We start from the raw sequence: 19,241 nt of genomic DNA, 5'->3' as shown, positions 1-19,241 counted from the left end.
CAGCCGGAGACCTGGACAGATGTGTGTTTGCGTAGGGGCTCCGTCTGGGTAGCCACGTTTCTCCTGGCGATGGCTTTCGGCCGAGTGGAAACCATGGCCAGGTCCTCTTCTGGGAGGGTGACGACCACGAGTTGAGCTAGCCTCTGGAGCCTGGAGGGGGGCTGCGCCCTGCCGGCGCGAACTGCCGCGCAAACTGCCGCACCACGCCCTTCTGACGTGCCACGCCCTGTTTGCCCACCCTGGTCGCCGCGCTCCATGGGGGCTGCTCTTGTATCTGAGAGGGTTTGGCCGCCGTCCCTCCTGTCCCCGCCCACGCTGAGTCAGAGCTGCCGCTCGTCAGGAGCTCACTCCTCCGGCTCGGGGGAGGGGGTGGAGGCTGGGGCACCCTCTTGCTCCCTGCGCTTTTGCCTTCGCGGTTTTTGCCGTGGTTTTGCCGCTTCAGGAAGGGTCCCCCGGCGCGATCCTCCGCTCCGGAGCCCTTCGCCTCGGTGGCTCGAAGCATCTGTGGCTGTGGATAAGTCCATGCTGCAGCAGGTACACCTTGAAGCATCAGTGGCTGTGCATGAGGTCATCCTGGAGCACCTCAAAGCGTGTGGCCATGGATAAGACCTCGACAGAGCAGCTGCACCCCTGGAGGGACTGTGGCTGTGGGTAAGGCCATGCTGGAGCAGGTAGGTATATCTCTGAAGGCATTGTGGCCCATAGAGAAGGCCACGCTCGAACAGGTGCATCTCAAAGTGACTGTGGCTGTGGATAAGTCTATGTCGCAGCAGGTATACCCCTGGAGAGACTGTGGCTCATAGATAAGGCTCCACTTGGAGCAGGTACACCCTAAGGGACTGCAGTCTGTGGATAAGTCCAAGCCGGAGCAGGGGCAAGGGGAGGAGTTCATCGCAATGTTAAACCCTATGGTCTGGACCAAAGGGACCAGGGGTGGAGATTGTAATGGATATACCTTTAAATTGTTGTAACCCATGATTTGAGTTGCATGTTATGGGAATTACTATAGCAGGAACCACCTGAACCAATGGAGGATAAGCCTTACAAGAAGCAGTGCAAGTGCAGCAGTGACCCGACCTGAGCTGGCTTTGGTGCCCAGTAACTCCACGCAACACACCACCTCTCCTCTCCTGAGTGACCACCATAAGACATGGAGCCCAAAGTCACGGACTAAATGAACTCAATGGACATTTTGTGGGCATTTCTGGACATTGTACAAGAGTGGTCCATAGACTAAGGGAATGATATCTGCATATTATATTAAAAGATGGGAAGGGGAGTGGTGGTTAATGAGGATGTACTGGATAGTGTGGGACCTGAGCATGACGTAAATGGTATGGAATAAGGGCTGGAGAATGTGCTGGTTTTGGCTGGGATAGAGTTAAATTTCTTCATAGTAGCTAGTATGGGGCTATGTTTTGGATTTGTGCTGGAAAGAGTGTTGATAACACAGGGATGTTTTCATTATTGCTGAACAGTGCTTACACAGAGTCAAGGCCTTTTCTGCTTCTCACACTACCCACCAGCGAGTAGGCTGGGGGTGCACAAGAAGTTGGGAGGGCACACAGCCGGGACGGCTGACCCCAACTCACCAAAGGGATATTCCATACCATATGACGTCATGCTCAGCAATATAAAAGCTGGGGGAAGAAGGAGGAAGAGGGGACGTTCGGAGTGATGGTGTTTGTCTTCCCAAGTAACCATTACGCATGATGGAGCCCTGCTTTCCTGGAGATGGCTGAACACCTGCCTGCCGATGGGAAGTAGTGAATGAATTCCTTGTTTTGCTTTGCTTGTGTGCGCAGCTTTTGCTTTACTTATTAAACTGTCTTTATCTCACCCCATGAGTTTTCTCATTTTTACTCTTCCGATTCTCTCCCCCATCCCATTGTGGGAGGAGTGAGCGAGCGGCTGTGTGGTGCTTAGTTGCCAGCTGCGGTTAAACCACAACAATGACAAGTTGCATAAACTGCTGAAGGAGAAGGTGAATCGAGTCAGTTTGCAGAGGTGAAAGCCATCCAGCTGGCTTTAGACATTGCTGAACAGGAAAAATGGCCAGTACTTTATCTCTATACTGACTCATGGATGGTGGCAAATGCCCTGTGGGGGTGGTTGCAGCAGTGGAAGCAGAACAACTGGCAGCGCAGAGGTAAACCCATCTGGGCTGCCGCATTGTGGCAAGATATTGCTGCCCGGGTAGAGAACCTGACTGTAAAAGTACGTCACGTAGATGCTCACGTACCCAAGAGTCAGGCCACTGAAGAACACCAAAACAACCAGCAGGTGGACCAGGCTGCTAAGATTGAAGTAGCTCAGGTGGATCTGGACTGGCAACATAAGGGTGAATTATTTATAGCCTGGTGGGCCCATGACGCCTCAGGCCATCAAGGAAGAGACGCAACATATAGATGGGCTCGTGATCGAGGGGTGGACTTGACCATGGACGCTATTGCACAGATTATCCATGAATGTGAAACATGCGCTGCAATCAGGCAAGCCAAGCGAGTAAAGCCTCTCTGGGCCTCTCTGGTATGGAGGACTGTCGTGGTTTAACGTGGCAGGCAGCCAAATTCCATGCAGCCACTCGCTCCTTCCCCCCGCCTGGTGGGGCAAGGAGAGAATCGGAAGGGTGAGAGTGAGAAAAAACTCGTGGGTTGAAATAAAGATAGTTTAATAGAACAGAAAAGAGAAAATAACATTAATAATAATAGAATATACAAAATGAGTGATGCACAATGCAATTGCTCACCACCTGCACTGACCGATAACCAAGTAGCGATCGCTACTTCCTGGATCACGCCTACCCTTCATATACTGAGCATGACGTCACATGGTATGGAATACCCCATTGGCCAGCTGGGCTGGCTGTCCTGATTATGTTCCCTCCCATCTTGTGTACCTAGCTCAGTCAGTAGGCACGGGAGCTGTCCTTGGACTAGGAGGGCACTTAGCAACAACTGAAAACATCAGTGTGTTATCAACATTCTCCTCATACTAAATCCAAAACACAGCACTAGGAAGAAATTTAACCCTATCCCAGCCGAAACCAGGACAAGGACGATGGCTGAAATAACAATATGGGGAGGCCTGGCAGATGGATTATGTCACACTCCCACAAACCTGACAAGGCAAGCGCTATGTGCTCACCATGGTGGAAGCAACCACAGGATGGCTGGAAACATATCCCGTGCCCCATTCCACCACCAGGAACACCATCCTGGGCCTTGAAAAGCAAGTCCTATGGCAACATGGCACCCCAGAAAGAATTGAGTCAGACAACGGGACTCATTTCCGAAACACCCTCATAGACACCTGGGCCAAAGATCATGGCATTGAGTGGGTCTATCACATCCCCTACCATGCACCAGCCTCCGGGAAAATCGAACGATACAACGGGCTGCTAAAGACTACGCTGAGGGCAATGGGTGGTGGGACATTCAAGCATTGGGACACACAGTTAGCAAAAGCCACGTGGTTAGAAAACACCAGGGGATCTTTCAATTGATCTGGCCCTGCCCAGTCGAAACTTTTGTTTACTGTAGAGGGGTGTAAAGTCCCTGTCGTGCATATGAGAAATATGCTGGGGAAGACAGTCTGGGTTATTCCTCCTTCGGGCAAAGGCAAACCCATTCGTGGGATTCCTTTTGCTCAAGGACCTGGGTGCACTTGGTGGGTAATGCGAAAGGATGGGGAAGTCCGGTGTGTACCTCAAGGGGATTTGATTTTGGGTGAAAATAGCCAATGAACTGGATTGTATGATCTTAATAACTATATAATACTGTATGTCATCACTTCTATGGTTACTATATGCCATATCAATGGTATTGCAGTAAGAATCACCCAGATTAATGTAGGATGAACTCCGATGAAACTGAGCAAAGTGCAACAATGATAGAACCAGACGAGCGCAGCGGTAATGGAACTAGAACTGGCTTCAGGATGCAACAATCCAACACCACACACCATCTCTCCCGCCCTGCAAGACTGTTATGGCAGATGGAGCCCAAAGTCATGGACTAAATGAACTCAGTGGACATTTTAGAGGGATGGCCCATAGACTAAGGGAATGATATCTATGTGTATATATCAAAGGACAGGAAAAGTAGTGGTGATTAATTGGAATGTATTGGAAAGTGTGGGACTTGGACATGACGTAGATGGTATAGAATAAGGGGTGGATATTATCCTGGTTCTGGCTGGGATATAGAGTTAATTTTCTTCCTAGTAGCTGGTTTAGTGCTCTGTTTTAGATTTAGTATGAGAATAATGTTGATAACACACTAATGTTAGAGTTGTTGCTAAGTAGTGCTTACTCTAGTCAAGGACTTTTCAGCTTCTCATGCCCTGCTAGGGAGTAGCTGGGAGGAGGCACAGCCAGGACAGGTGACCCAAACTGGCCAAAGGGATATTCCATACCATATGACGTCATGCTCGGTATATAAACTGGGGGAGTTGGCCGGGGGGTGGTGACCGCTGCTCGGGAACTGACTGGGCATCGGTCAGTGGGTGGTAAGCAATTGCATTGTGCATCACTTATTTTGTATATTCTTCTATCATCATCATCATCATCATCATTATTATTATTTTCCCTTCCTTTTCTGTCCTTTTTAATTGTCTTTATCTCAACTCACGAATTTTACTTTTTTTTTCAATTCTCTCCCCCATCCCTCTGAGGCGGGGGGAGTGAGCAAGTGGCTGTGTGGTGTTTAGGTGCCTGCCAGTTTAAACCACAACAATGCATTACTGATTAACTAAACATTAAAAGGATGTTACAAATCTGAAACATGTAAGGTACTGATATTTAAAAGCCTAACGTAAAATGAAGGTTAGTAGTGCATTAATCTTTTCTCTGTTGGATACTAGTGGCTTGTATAAAATGGGTTGATTCTTTGAACACGCATTTCTCCAGCACATTTTTGGCACCTTTCTTGGAATATTCAAAGCCTAGTGATGGAATTGATGCAGTAGATACAGTCTGTTACAGTACCTATTATTCCATACTGCTCGCTTCTTTAATTCTAAACAATGAAGACTTGTTGCTTAGGAGTTAGGTAACTAACAGGTATTGTGTTTGCAGGTGTGTAGCATTGTTAGACCCTAGTAATGATTAACCTTGAAATTAAGAACCATAAATGAACGTGGTCCAGACATGGCTTGGAGACAAACCTCGACCTTATAAGGAAAGAAAGGGATGGGTTCATGAAGAGTTCACTACCCTACTAACCACCAGAGATCACCTGAGACCCTCAAGAAGACCCTAAAGACTTTAGTGCGCATGCGTCTAGGATGATGTAATATTATAATTCGTTCTTGGAAATTTAATGAATATGTGAAAGAGAATCTTAAAATATGTATGAGAAGCATGGATATAAACAGAAAGGTGACTAGACCAGGTGTGCTTGATTTGTGGCAATTCCACCGAGCACCCAGGCCTGAATAAAACAATATCTCTCCTGAGTGTGTGGAATTGGTTACTTGCGTGCCAGGCACGAATCGACTTTTTGGACTACAGTTTTTGGCGACCCAGATGGGACTGCTGTGAAGCCTTGCCTGGATCAACTTGCCGGCTCTTGGTGGGGAGACCCTGCTCTCTGGACTCCAGCGCGCACCGACCTTTTGATCGGGGACTCCGTGAGTATTCTCCCCGACCAGAGCAGGTGAGCGACTCAACGGTGCAACGCTAAGGTAAATGAGATATTGTTCTGAGGTATAAAATTGTGCATGCATTTGGTAAGGAATTGTGGCCAAAGGTAAAAAGGTATATTCATATGCGTTTGACAGTGACGACTGGAGTATATGAAATTGTGGCCAAAGGTAAAAAAGGTATATTCATATGCGTTTGACAGTGACGACTGGACTATATGAAATTGTGGCGCCAAAGGTAAAAAGGGTATATTCATATACGTTTGACAGTGATGACTGGAGTATATGAAATTGTGGCCAAAGGTAAAAAAGGTATATTCATATGCGTTTGACAGTGACGACTGGACTATATGAAATTGTGGCGCCAAAGGTAAAAAGGGTATATTCATATACGTTTGACAGTGACGACTGGAGTATATGAAATCATGGTTAAGAACGTTCGTTTTGGGCAAAAATATGGGAACTCAACAGTCTAAAGTAACACCTTGCTCTCCCCTTGGATGCATCATAAAACATTGGGGAAAATTTGGGGGAGATCCTTTGAGAAAGGAGAAATTAATTGAGTCTTGTACTAAATGGTGGCCAATGTATAAATTAGAAGATGAGGTAAAATGGCCAGAATTGGGAACTTTGCAATATAATACTATCTTGCAACTTATGTTATTTTGTGGACAACCAGAGTAAATGGGATGAGGTCCCTTATGTGGACTTGTTCTTTACCTTGAGAAATGATCATGAAATTCGGAAGGAATGTAAACTTTTAGACTCAGATTCTAATGTGGTGATGATGATGATGGAGGACAAGGAACCAAAAACGCATTGTTGTTCTGCTTGTAGTATAGGAAAATGGTGTTTAAAACTAGGAGAAGAGGAAGAAGATATACAGATGTTGGTGGCACCGAGTAAAAATGAAAGTTTTGAAACTGAAGCAAGGGGAAGTAATACATTTAGTCCAATAGCTGGCAGAACTAGGACCCAACAGGGGTCTGCCTTATTACCACCCCTTCGTCAGGCTGTGGGCCCAAGGGGGGAACCAGTGTTTGTGAAAATACCTTTTACTACTTCTGATTTGATGAATTGGAAAGAATTGGCAGGATCATATAGGGAAAATCCTGAAAAGGTATATCGATCTTTTAAGACAATTATTAAAAATCATAATCCAGATTGGCAAGATATTCAAATTCTTTTAAATAATTTGTTAACTCCTGAAGAAAAGAGGGTGGTATTGGAAAAAAACTAATATGGAAAATGAAAGAAAAAACGATAGGAAACAGAAAGCTGCTATTCTTGTGGCTGCTTTTGTGAATGCCCAAGGATCTGCTGGAGGTAGGGGCAGAGGATATTTGAGAGGTAAAAGCAAAGAGTACTTAAGGGGCAGAGGTAGAGGATGTGGAAATATATTTAAACAGTCTACTCCATTAGGGATCAATCAATGTGCTTTATGTAAGAAGCAAGGACACTGAAAAAATGAATGTCCAGAGAATAGGAAAGTTAGCCAGCCACAACAAATCCCACCTGAAGATGATCTACTTATGATGGGAGAGGATTCTGAATGATAGGGACTGGGGGCAGAAAATGATATTCTTCCAGCTGAGCCCCTGGTTCCAGTAAAGCTGGGAGATGAAGTAGTTGATTTTTTAGTGGACACTGGAGCAAAATATTCTGTTATAAATACATGTAAAGGACCAATGAGTAAATTTAATGTATCTATTGTTGGGGTCACGGGAAAGAAAGAGGTAAAGCCTTTGATGAAACCTTTAAAATGTAAAATTGGAGTAAAAACATTGATGCATGAATTTTTATATATACGGGAATGCACCATGCCTCTCTTAGGGCAGGATTTATTGAATAAATTGGGAGCACAAATTAACTTTAAAAAAGGAAAAATCCAAGTTCATTTTCCTGAAGCTAATGCCTGGCAAGCACAAGTTTATTTATTACAGACAAACACAGAAGAATCTGAAGAAATCAGTTTACCCTTTTGTTTGGGCGACAGAGAAACCAGGAAGAGCAAAACATGTGGAACCGGTAAAAGTTGAATTGAAAACAGGAGTTCGACCGGTAAGAAAGAAACAATATCCTATTAGTATAGAAGCCAGAAAAGGTTTGGAACCAATAATAAATAATTTTCTCAAATATGGACTTTTAAGAGAATGTCAATCTGATTACTCCTATCCTTTCAGTGAAAAAAGCCACATAACCAAGGATATAGGCTGGTTCAAGATTTAAGAGCAATAAGTCAATTAGTGGTGGACATTCATCCAGTAGTCCCTAATACATATATGCTGCTAACAACTATCAATGAATCAAATGCACATTTCTCTGTTTTAGATTTGAAAGATGCTTTCTTTAGTATACGTCTGGAAGAAAACAGTCAAAAGATTTTTGCCTTTGAAGGGGAAGATCCGTTGACTGGGAGGAGAACTCAGCTCTGCTGGACTGTGCTGCCACAAGGGTTTAAAAATAGCCCAACTATCTTTGGAGCAGCCCTGAATAAGGAACTGGAACAGTGGTCCGGTAAGGAAGATCAAATCACCCTCCTTCAGTATGTTGATGACATCCTATTGGGAGCAGATACTATTGAGATTCGCAAAGAAAAGACTGTTAGCCTCCTAAACTTTCTGAGAATGGCTGAGTACAGGGTGTCAGAAAAGAAAGCACAAATTGCAAAACAAACTGTAATTTATTTGGGGTTTGAGATTTCCCAAGGACAACGAAGATTGGGAAATGATAGAAAAAAGGCCATTTGCAGGATGGCACCCCCTCAATTTACAATATCAAGCTCTGTTAGTGGAACAAGATGACATCATTTTGAAAGTAAGTGCAATTTTAAATCCTGCTTCTTTAATGCCAAGTGAAAAAGAGTGTGATCCTAATCATGATTGTTTACAAGTTATCGAACAGGTATATGCCAGCAGGCCAGACCTGAAAGATGTCCCTCTCCAGACTCCGGATGAAGAATTATTTACTGATGGAAGCAGCTTTATTGTGAAAGGAGAAAGGAGGGCCGGCTATGCCATGGTAACTTTAACCGAAGATCGAGAAGTAAAAGCATTACCTCCAAACACATCCGCCCAGAAGGCAGAGATAAGAGCTTTGACAAGAGCTTTAGATCTGACTAAGGGTAAAAGAGTTAATATTTATACAGACTCTAAATATGCTTTTGGAATTGTTCATGCCCAATGAGCGATATGGAAAGAGCGAGGACTTTTGTCTGCCAGTGGCTCACCTATGAAGTATGGAACAGAGATTTTAAATTTACTGGAAGCAGTACAAAAAACCCAAAGAAGTTGCTGTGATTCATTGTAAAGCGCATCAAAGAGGAAACTCAAAAGTGATACAAGGAAATTGAAAGGCAGATGAAGCTGCCAAGCGTGTGGCGCTAAATACTACACCCCAAATTATAACGAAAAAGAAAATAAGTTGGCTGAGCTATTACAGTGCAAAAAGAATGATCAAGGATGATGGATTACTTCACATGGACAATGTATGGTAACTCCTGAAATCATGAAGAAATTAATGGTACACATATGGGAGCAGAAGCAATGGTTGAGTCGGTAAAACGATATGCAATAGGGACTAAAATGTTATTGATTGCTAAAAGTGTGAGTAATAAATGTGAGATTTGTCTTAGGAACAATCCAAAAATACAAATCCGACCCCCTCCTGAAGAGGTAAGGAAAAGCATAACTCCCGGTGAGTATTGGCAAATAGATTTTTCAGAATTACCAAGGTGCAACCAATACCGATATTTATTGGTATTAGTAAAGACCTTCTCTGGATGGCCAGAAGCTTTCCCGTGTCAAACCAACAAGGCAAAAGAGGTAACAAAACACATTAAAAAAAATTATTCCAAGATTTGGAGTCCCTTTAGAGATGTCCTCTGATAGAGGCCCACATTTTGTAGCAGAGGTTATTAAGAATATGAGTAAGACACTAGGAATCAAATGAGATTTACATGCCCCTTGGAGACCACAATCTAGTGGACAGGTAGAGAGAATGAACCAAATATTAAAGAGACAAATTTCTAAAATATGTCAGGAAGCTCAGTTGAAATGGATCGAAGCTTTACCACTTGCCTTTTTAAGAATTAAGGTGACCCCGAGAGCTAGAGAAAAAATAAGTCCATTTGAAATTTTGTATGGTAAACCTTATAATGTCAATCTAACAGGAAGATCTGAACAAATGCATGTAATAGGAGAAAAAGTGTTAACTGAATATCTCTTGTCTTTGAGTAAAATGGCGAGTTCTTTACACAAATATGTTCTTTTGAGGACACCTTTACCCCTTGAATTTCTGGTACATTCATTCAGTCCAGGAGACCAAGTCTACCTGCGAACGTGGAAGGACGACCCCTTTGGAGAAAAGTGGAAAGGACCCTTCCAAGTGTTATTAACAACAAACACTGCTGTAAAATTAGAAGAAATAAACTCTTGGATTCATTACACCAGAATAAAAAAAAATACCTTCTAGACCGTGGACATCTACACCTAAGGAACCATTGAAATTAACTTTAAGGCGTACTTGATGAGTCACCGCAGATGTTGCTAAATTATTTGTGATATTTACAATACTTATTGTTAGAAAGGAAACTAAATTAATTAGGAATTGTGGGTTTAGGAGTAGAAAATGTGGATCCTGTTGATATTAATTATGATGATCAGTAAAGCTGAATCCCAATTTCTATTGCCAAAATGGAATAGAAATCGAAATATCTGGGAACTTTTAACCCGAGAAGTAAATTTTCATGGCTTCCAAATTTAAATTGGCTCAAACAGTTATTTTTACTTGCAATACTGATCGTCATCTGTCGTGGTTTAACCTGGCAGACAGCCAAATACCACGCAGCCGCTCACTCACTCCCCCCACCCCCAGCGGGACGGGGAGAGAATCGGAAGGGTAAGAGTGAGAAAAAACTCATGGGTTGAGATAAAGACAGTTTAATAGAACAGGGGAAAAAAGGGAAAATAATAATGATAATGATAAAATATACAAAATGAGTGATGCACAATGCAATTGCTCACCACCCGCGCTGACCGATAACCAAGTAGCAATCGGTACTTCCTGGATCACGCCTACCCTTCATATACTGAGCATGACGTCACATGGTATGGAATACCCCATTAGCCAGCTGGGCTGGCCGTCCTGATTATGTTCCCTCCCATCTTGTGTACCTAGCTCAGTCAGTAGGCACGGGAGCTGTCCTTGGACTAGGAGGGCACTTAGCAACAACTGAAAACATCAGTGTGTTATCAACATTCTCCTCGTACTAAATCCAAAACACAGCACTAGGAAGAAATTTAACCCTATCCCAGCCGAAACCAGGACAGTATCCACCCCTTATTCCATACCATTTACGTCGTGCTTAGGTCTCACATCTTTTTTTAATACATTTCAATTAACCACCACTATCTTTCTTTATATATACACACATATATATATATGCACGCACAGATATCATTCCCTCGGTCTACGGACTATCCCTCTAAAATGTCCACTGAGTTCATTTAGTCCATGACTTTGGGTTCCATCTGTTATAACAGTCTTTCAGGGCCGAAGAGATGGTGTGCGGTGTTGGGCCGTTGCATCCTGAAGCCAGTTCTCATTTCGGTACTGCTGCGCTCGTCCAGTTCTATCATCGTTGCACTTCGCTCGGTTTCATCGGAGTTAGTTCATTCTTCATTAATCTGGGTGATTTTCACTGCTATACCACTGCTATATCATAGAAATAATGATATACAATATCATGTAACAGTTGACATCAAAATTCAGTTCATTGGCTATTTTCACCCAAAATCAAATCCCCTTGAGGTACACACCGGACCTCCCCATCCTTTCGCATCACCCACCAAGTGTACCCAGGTCCTTGAGCAAAAGCAATCCCACGGATGGGTTTTCCCTTGCCAGAGGCAGGAGTAACCCAGACTGTCTTCCCCAGCATATTCCTTATGTGCACGACAGGGACTTTATCTCCATCTACAGTACGTAAGGGTTTGGATTGGGCAGGGCCAGCTCGATTGGCAGATCCCCTGGTATTGACTAACCAGGTGGCCTTTGCTAAATGTGTGTCCCAATGTTTGAATGTCCCACCACCCATTGCTCTCAGCGTAGTCTTTAGCAGTCCATTGTATCGTTCGATTTTCCCGGAGGCTGGTGCACGATAGCGGATGTGATAGACCCACTCAATGCCGTGCTCTTTGGCCCAGGTGTCTATGAGGGTGTTTCGGAAGTGAGTCCCGTTGTCTGACTCAATTCTTTCTGGGGTGCCATGTCGCCACAGGACTTGCTTTTTGTCGGAGTGACCAGGGGTCGGAGTGGGAGTGCGTTCCTGGAGTAATGATGAGTCCCAGTATGGGTATGGTCATTCTCGTTTATTTCAAAATACTACGCTACTTTTATAAGCCAGCCACATTAACACGCGCACCTACGAATCCTCTATTGGTTACAGTCAGCAAGCACACGAATCTTAATATACACAGATTGGTCAAAAGCAGGTGTCCATGCGAACGCTTCCTGCGCCTGCATTCCGTTACATAATCTACTGATAGTTACATTCCTCAGCCTGTTTTCCCTATTCTACTATCACTTCAGAGACTCTAAAACTATAATTGCTCTTTAGCAACCCTTGCCTTATACTATTGCTAACAAATCCTCAGTGCTTGGAATGTTCATAGGATGTCCGTTATTTAATAAAAATCCTTCCACAAATTCCCCTTTTTGTTTTTGAACAATCCAAGCCTGATTTACTACTTTCGATACAGCCTTTTTTTTTTTTATACAACCAAAAGCAATACAAAAAGCATACACACAATATTAAGATGATAATCAATATACGCAAGCCTTCTTTTATCAAAGCTATCAGCCATTACGGCAACTCTCTAAAAATATTCATGAGCCATTCATCTAAAATGCCATGATTTTGTGGTATCATGCTTACATGGTTTTTTAACCATTGTAATTGTTTATGTATAGACTCACCATGATCGGATAGGTTCATGCAACACATAAACTCTTCTACCCAGAAACCAGGCACGCCCACCAAACAGGTTCTGAAAGGCTCAGTTGCCGTAGCAAGAGACAAACAAAACACAGATTGATCTGTTTTGTTTGCCCAGGTAACCCACATATTTTCCTAGGCTCTATGTGATGTATGGACATAGTCACAGGGACTACCATCACTACTACTAATGTTCCAATCACCAGGTTTCGTAATTGTTTTGCTTTACTTTCCATGCGAACCGCTTTTGACATTTTTCTTTTGTTGCAACCCATTGGTTAAAGGGTACTTTCCAGATCTCTGGCACCAGGTTATGTCGTTTACACTCAACACCTAAAATAATAGACAAGCAAGCTTTTTCAGCAGTTAATCTAGTCCACTGGTTACAGCTGATCTGATATGAAAGTGTGTTAGTTATCTCATGCCCAGTAATCAACAATATTTTAGTCAAATCAATTTCTTTTGATAACAGTGATCACACCATCGATTAGCGTGATTAAGCCGAACCCACCATTTTTTCCACATTGATAACATTCACATAACACCCAGGGTTTACATCGGTGACAGTCTTCGCATCTGATTTTGCTTTTTTCTATTTCATAAGGAGAGTTCATAACAACGTACAGTCTCAGTCGTTACAATTCCTTTGATACGTCTTCCTCTTCTTGTGAGAGCGCAGGCTTCACCGCTCGGCTAGGCACCCATATTGGTCCCTTATCTGTGGAAACACACATGTATCCCCTCCCATTAAATATTACCGAAACTGGGCCCAGCCACATGCCAGTGATTGGGTCTCGATACATTACTTTTAGTTTCGGAAGCGTTGTATGAGAGTTAAACTTAAGGTTTTGGTGATGGATTATAATCGATGGCTCTTCTCTGTCTCCCATCAGACACAAATAATTTAGGGTAAATAGGACTTTATGCAGTCTCATCTGCGGGTCCTTTTGCTTTACTAGATAGTCCTTCAATACCTGATGCGTACGTTCTACTAGACTTCGCCCCGTCGGTGAGTTTGGGATGCCAGTAATATGCTTGACCCCCCATCTCATCAGAAAGGTTCTCAACTTCTGACTGGTGTAAGCAGGGCCATTGTCTGTTTTCAGTTGTTCTGGCACACCCAACACCGCGAAGCAAGCAAGGAGGTGCTTATACACATGATGAGCCTTCTCACCCGATAAAGCCGTGGCCCATATTACTTTAGAAAAGGTATCTATGGTGACATGCACATATTTGAGCTGCCCAAATTCAGCAATGTGAGTGACGTCAGTCTGCCAGAGCTCTAAAGCCTTGAGACCTTTTGGATTAACGCCCAGTCCTATTCCAGGTCCATGATTTCCACACTTGGGACAGGCCTGTATGATAGAGCGAGCTTCGTTTTCTGATAACCCATATTGCCTTCTTAAACCCTTTGAGTTTTGATGAAATATTTCATGACCCTGCCTAGCTTGTAAAAATTTATCTACAGGTGGTACATGACACGCTGGACTGACAAGATTGTCCGCTATCTGATTGCCTTGTCCTAAACCCAACTCCCATTGATGGCTACGGATATGAATGACACAACACGGAGCCACTCGCTGGGAGATGGTCGATCTTAATTGAATAAACAGTTTCCCTAGCTGAGGATTATTTGTTTCCCTAATCAGTGCGTCTTGAATTCTTGGTATAAGCCCAGCTACATATAGAGAATCAGTCACCACATTCAAAGGATGATCAGGCCAGTTCCCTAATGCCCATACCACCGCCATTAATTCTAAAGTCTGTAAGGTATCTCCAGCTTGCCCTTGCAAAATCTTTTTGCACCATTGATCTGTTTCCCACCATACGCATGCAGCTTGTCTAGAGCATTTTCCCGCATCTGTGTATACCGTCAACCCCTCGAGTATCGGGCTAACAATCACTTTAGGTTTTTCTAGCCACTGATTTCGTTTTAGAATCTGCCACAATTTCCCTTGAGGTTGCTGAGAGTGCACCTTTCCACTAAATCCCAACAGAGATTCTTGAATGGCCAACATGTGGCGTATCCACCATTCTAAATCTACAGCGTTAACAGGAATACTGATGTCTGCTGGTTCCTGTCCTGTCAGCTCTATAATTCGCGTTCTCCCTTTTCGGATTAATTCCCCTACAGCTTCAGGACGAGTTTGTATACTGCAACGTGGTTGTACCCGTAAGAAAACCCATTCCAAAATTTGAAAAATGGAGGAATTTGGCGAGTTATCATTACTCTTGTTGTCAATGGCAATCACAGAGTTCATTCCCTGTTGTCCCTTCATCTCCCCCTTCTTGTTTTGCCATTGACATATAACAGCAAAAGGTGATTCTTCGGTGTTACAGATAAGCAAAGAAAGTGGCAGTTCAAGGATTCTTCTTGTGGTCCAGGCTATAGTAAGTTTGTTTATAATGTGCTGTAAGGCTACGTGGTGTTTGTGCGTCATATGAATTTCAGCTGCAGGCTGAGTGCCTCGCAGTAATTCAGTTAGTGGTTTAATGTCTGCATTGGTAATGCCAGCGCAATTGCGAACCCATTGGATGTCGCCTAAGACCGTCTGCACATCAGCCAATGTTTTGAGTGGAGTTTTTAATGCTATTTTTTGAGGACGAATTTTTGCCTGTGCAATGATCCACCCTAGGTATTTCCAAGGTGGAGACCTTTGGATCTTTTCTGGTGCAATTACAAGTCCCTTGTCTGCTAGCATGGTTGTTAATTGTTGTATATGATGCACTTCAAAAGGAACTTGTTGACAACACAAAATATCATCCATATAATGATAGATGATAGTGTCAGGCCATTTTTCTCTTATCGGTTGCAGTGCCCAGGCGACATATAATTGGCACAATGTAGGAGAGTTTTTCATCCCTTGTGGAAGTACCACCCACTCATACCGCTCTGCTGGTGCTGCTTTATTTATCGAGGGTATGGAAAAGGCAAATCTCTGAGTGTCCTGAGGGTGCAATGGGATTGTGAAAAAGCAGTCCTTTAAGTCAACTATAAGTATGTGCCAATTTTCAGGTAACATATTAGGTGATGGCATTCCAGGTTGTAAGGCTCCCATAGGCAACATTTGGTCATTTATTTTCCTCAAATCATGTAGTAAACGCCACTTCCCACTTTTCTTAGGGATGACAAAAATAGGAGTATTCCATGGACTGACAGATGGTTTGATATGTCCCTCTATAAGTTGTTCGGATACCAGTTGTTTAGTTATTTGCAATCGCTCTTTAGTCACGGGCCACTGGTCAACCCAAACAGGGTCATTGGAGATCCATGTTAACGGTGGGTTGGGCGATTGCTCCCCAGTGCCCATGACTAAAAATGCTTTGTAGTCAGCATTGCCCCGATCTGACTGAGAACATCACGTCCGATTAATGCTTCCAATCCTCCAGGGAGCGACAAAACATGGACCTTCAGTGTTGCCCTCTGGCCTTCTGGGAAACTCACTTGAACCGGTTTACTACTTATATATGGGGCCGAGTTCCCTCCCACTCCTGCAATTAATGCCTTTGGGGTTTCTATTTCCCACTGCAACGGCCAATTTGCTCGATTTATAATAGTTATGTCGGCCCCAGTGTCCAACATTGCATTTATTCTTATTGAAAGGTTCTCCTGACTCAAAGTCACAGTTTCGAGTGGGCGGTGGTCTAATTTTGCAGTGAAACATACAGCAGGTCCAGTAGAACCAAATCCTTTACACCCACGTTCTTCCCAATCTTGGTTTGATCGATTTAAAGGATTTTTAAAAGCTAATATCTGGGCTATCCGACTGCCTTTTGGGATGAAGAGAGGAGGACTTATTGTATAGGCCATAATATGAATTCGACCGGTATAGTCTGCATCAATGACTCCAGGAATTACAATCAATCCTTTTATTCCTGCAGAAGATCGACCTAAAAGGATTCCACCTATCCTATTACTATCAGCTACTAAAGGCCCTACTGCATTGCTAGGGATTTTGCACACTTCTGTATTGGTTAAAGTGAAATCTATTGTTGTTTCCAGGTCGACTCCCAAACTTCCTTTGGTGGCAAGTGAGTGTGTTTGTAAAAAACCTGATTGCTGCTGTCGTTTTGAGGGGGCATTTGTGTCTGCGCGCGGCCTCTCCCCACGCTCAATTTGAAGTTTCCCGAACAGTCCTTAGTAGCATGGGTATTTTTTTGACACTTATCACACCATACGGGAGCATGACAATTTCGCCTGTTATGCCCCTGTTCCCCACAACGAAAGCAGATGCCTTTAAAGGGCTGGACTATTCCTGGAGCATGTTGCTGCCTAACAACAGCTGCTAATGGTTGTACTACTTCTTTGACAGCACTTTGCAGCACAGCTGCCATCGACTCATTTTGTTTTTGAACCCCCGCTCTTTCCACCCGAGAAAGCATTTCTTCCACTCCTGCCCCTTTGGGCAGACTGGCTAGAATGGCCTTGGTAGTGTTATTGGCGTTATCAAAGGCCAAAATTCTAAACATTTGTTGTTTATTGTCCTCTCCCAAATCCGGGTGGTTCATCACTGCGTCCCAAAGCCTATCAATAAAGTTGCTATACTTCTCAGTTGCACCTTGCGTCACCGAGCTGAAAGAAGGGCCTTCCGATCCTGGTAAGGAAAGAAACGCATCTAAAGCAAGCTTAGAAGATAACTGTAACATACTGACAGGAAAAGTTAGTTGGACATTTATATCCGCATAACGTCCCCCACCAATGAGCATCTCAGCTGTGATCCCAAATAATGGATCCCCTTGTTGTTGATGCTGGGCAGCAGCATTCACTGCCCTGTGAGACCATGACGATCCCCATAACAAAAACTGTGTAGGTGTCAACAGAAGCCTCATCAGACTTTGACAATCATGGGGACACATCAAATCAGCAGAAAAAATCCAAATAACGATCTGTCGTGAGGCTTCCGATTTAACACCATACTGCGATATAGTATTTTTGGCTTGTTGTAGAATCTTCCAATCATGCGGTTCCCATTTTCCTTGACCGTTGTCCTGTACCACCAGAAAAGCCATGGGGCCAATGTTGGATGCAACCCCCCACTGTCCTTCCAAAATAGCATCTCAAACAATTCCTCTCCATCGGCCGGGATGGGTAGCTGCGGTAGGCCTGGAGAAACAGGGTGGCAAATTGTCTCTCGAACCGGCGGTTGACCAAGGTTCTCCTCTTTGCTGAGTCTGTGAAGTCAAGTCCTTTAGTTGTTGCACAACCTCTTTTAACAGCTGATTAATACTGTCTGTTGAATTCTTCTCTTTTCCGCTAGATGGCGGTGTGGCAGCACCAGAGGAATCATTGAAGAGTGGCAAGGGGGGGTGGAGAGGAGGGGCAGTGGGAGGAGGGCGGCACGTTTCCCCGCCTTGAATTAGGGGGGTGGGTGGAGCCGGCCACTCCTCCCCCTTCATGCCCGGCAGTTGCTCTTCTGCTTTTGCCTCACACTGCTGCTGTGCTACAGCCCCGGCAACTTCCGGCTGCTGTGGCGTAGATGATATTGTCGGGGAAGATGGCGAACATAGACTGTCGGGCGTTTTTAAGTCCTGCTCAACTCTATCGCGCAATTCGGCAACAGTCTTACAGGTGGACCCCGTCATACCCTTCACAGCAGACAGCCCAAAAAATCGCGCAAAAGGTCCCGCCTTGGATTCCATGCTCTTAGACTGTTCCGGTATGGGGTCCGGAGCCAGCATCTGAACAGCCGCACACGCCACCTCCCGTTCAGCTTTCATAGCTTTTAAAGTGTCTAGTACGTCTCCCCACAAGTCTGACACAGACTTAATGTCCTTCTCAAATTTTTTATCACCTCCAGTAAGCTTCTGCCACATTAGTTCCCCCAGCTCCCACCATTCAGGCACAGAAAACAACGTGTGAGTGTCCTTAAAAAGTCCCAAACGTTGTCCTAACTTAATTAGCTTGATAAGCTGTTTCACCGTTGTCTCGATCCCTCTCTTAGAGAGTAGTCCTGCAAGCAACGTAGCAGCTGCCTCACTTTCCCTGATAGCAGCTCACCCTCTGGGAGGCAGTTGGCCACTCTGCACCGTTATCTATTCTATCTGTTTGAGCAATAGAATAGTACTTCTCCCAGTCGCTTGTTTCCCACTCCCCTTCTCTCGCTGCGCTTACCGCAGTCTCGAAGAATTGTAGTCTCTGCTACCAGACCTCTGGGTTACGAGCCCAGCATGTTTCCGCATCCTCTGCTACCAGATGTCGGAGTGACCAGGGGTCGGAGTGGGAGTGCGTTCCTGGAGTAATGATGAGTCCCAGTATGGGTATGGTCATTCTCGTTTATTTCAAAATACTACGCTACTTTTATAAGCCAGCCACATTAACACGCGCACCTACGAATCCTCTATTGGTTACAGTCAGCAAGCACACGAATCTTAATATACACAGATTGGTCAAAAGCAGGTGTCCATGCGAACGCTTCCTGCGCCTGCATTCCGTTACATAATCTACTGATAGTTACATTCCTCAGCCTGTTTTCCCTATTCTACTATCACTTCAGAGACTCTAAAACTATAATTGCTCTTTAGCAACCCTTGCCTTATACTATTGCTAACAAATCCTCAGTGCTTGGAATGTTCATAGGATGTCCGTTATTTAATAAAAATC

General features: G+C 44.1%; 1 long non-coding RNA gene across 1 annotated transcript in view; it reads left to right on the top strand.

Annotated features, from left to right (window-relative positions):
• LOC142074740 (uncharacterized) overlaps positions 1 to 18,392 on the top strand; it is a 63,368-nt gene extending 44,976 nt beyond the window's left edge. The window contains exon 3 of the long non-coding RNA XR_012670690.1: positions 17,899 to 18,392. This is a non-coding gene — a long non-coding RNA (uncharacterized LOC142074740). The remainder of the gene's footprint in view (positions 1 to 17,898) is intronic.
• The last annotated feature ends 849 nt before the right edge of the window (positions 18,393 to 19,241 follow it).

The sequence above is a fragment of the Calonectris borealis genome, chromosome W, assembly GCF_964195595.1.
Source record: "Calonectris borealis chromosome W, bCalBor7.hap1.2, whole genome shotgun sequence".
Classification (NCBI taxonomy): Eukaryota; Metazoa; Chordata; class Aves; order Procellariiformes; family Procellariidae; genus Calonectris; species Calonectris borealis.
The sequence above is the reverse complement of the archived record's forward strand: the minus strand, read 5'-3'. Positions and strand labels throughout refer to the sequence as shown.